Genomic DNA, 1,736 nt, shown 5'->3' on the forward strand with positions numbered 1-1,736 from the left:
CCAATCTCTATTAAAAATATTGCTTAACAAGTAATTATTTAAAAGAGAACGTTCATCATTGTGACATCCCGGTTTGCGAAGAGATTTACACCACCCATGTCACCAAAGTACAGTTATTTTTTCGGTCAAGGGCCATGAGAGAACTTCAAAGTTAAGTATGCTTGAGCTGGAGTAGTTTCAAGATAGGTGACCTTCCAAGAAGTGATTGTCAGAACTGTGCGAGTGGAGACAAAATACAGGAAAAGATCATGTGGTGATTTTTAGGGACGGTAAACAATTTTTAAAGCTTTCCGGGTGTAGCAAATCAGTCATCGGATATGGATAGGCCCACGGACCGGGAATGGACATGGGCCCACTAAGAATAGTGACAATCGAAGCGTTACAATAATATAGAAAATTTCTGATGGATATAGGACGAGAAGAGATGTTATGGGACATGATCCCTTCCCATCCCAAAGTAGATACGTCTATGTTACATACGCATAATAATCCAAATTTAAACCAAATTAAAATCCGATATTTGGATTTCATACCAATAATTTGTGGTGATTTATTAAATGCTGTTTACACATAAATATAACATGTTACAATCTATATTATTTCTAACTTACTTATATTCTATTAGCAATTTGTGTCCGACAATAAAGCAAAGGAGAAAGCAGATCGATTTAGACTATTTGAGATTTGCCCATGAAGAATTTAAGTTAGACAAATTAAAAAAATCAAACTTAAATTTAAAATAAAATAAAAAATTAGAAAAACTATAAACCCGCGGTGTACTGCCGATTAAAATCTAGTGATTCATTATTTAACTATGAATTTTCTGTATTAATCTTTTTCCCTGACCTTTTTGGTTTGGATTAAAAGCCTCAAACTCCAAATTATCTTGTCTTCTTTTCTTCATTAGATAATTATATAATATACAAATTACGTATCTTAATATCATTTGAGTATCTTTTGCATTAAATAACTTTAAAATATTAACATTTAAGTATTTAACTGTCTGATAAAATTTTTCCAAATTAATACGACATTTTTAAATAAAAGTTGGAGCTTTTAAAACAAATTTGTTGTTCTTAGTAATTACTTTGGAATGAATTATGTGAAAAAATAAGACACATAAATTAGCGGTTTTTTTTAGTGATGTTGTAAGTGAATCTAAATTGGCGGTATATAGTGGTTCTGGACATGTTTGATAAATTAAAGACTTTAGTCATAAAACAAAAAAATATGATTGACTCCGTGGTACCACGAGATAAAAACAAATTAAAAAACACGAGATATATAGTGGTTCTGGACCTTCTGGTTCACCTTCACTTTTTGCCGCTGCAAAATCAATAAAAATTCAAGAGCTACAAATTCACTCAATTTCCCGGTTCGGTTGGTCATCCTATTCTAACAATTTTGGTTCGGTTCAGTTCGGTTTGGTTTGTTTACAAATATCCAAAGAGGTAAATTAACTTATTAAATTATTATTATTATTATTTTTTTTTTTGTCAATTTCTATTCTAACTTGATCGGACTTCCTCTTCCCGGCGCTGTAAATTCCAAACCCCACCGTTCACGCCTCCAAACTAGCCGTTGTCTTCTCTCTCTATTTCCGGTCAAAGCGATGGCTTCGTATGCTCCGTTACTAGAGAAAACTCGCGTACCTCAACCTTCCATACAAAGATTCGCAGTAATCTCCGTCTTCTCTAAGTTACGATCTGCTCCGGAACGATTAGGATCAGAATCCG

The 1,736-nt window shown here is 33.1% G+C and overlaps 1 pseudogene; it reads left to right on the forward strand.

Annotated features, from left to right (window-relative positions):
- LOC104710609 overlaps positions 1,495-1,736 on the forward strand; it is an 11,490-nt pseudogene continuing 11,248 nt past the window's right edge.

Source organism: Camelina sativa, chromosome 9, assembly GCF_000633955.1.
Source record: "Camelina sativa cultivar DH55 chromosome 9, Cs, whole genome shotgun sequence".
Classification (NCBI taxonomy): Eukaryota; Viridiplantae; Streptophyta; class Magnoliopsida; order Brassicales; family Brassicaceae; genus Camelina; species Camelina sativa.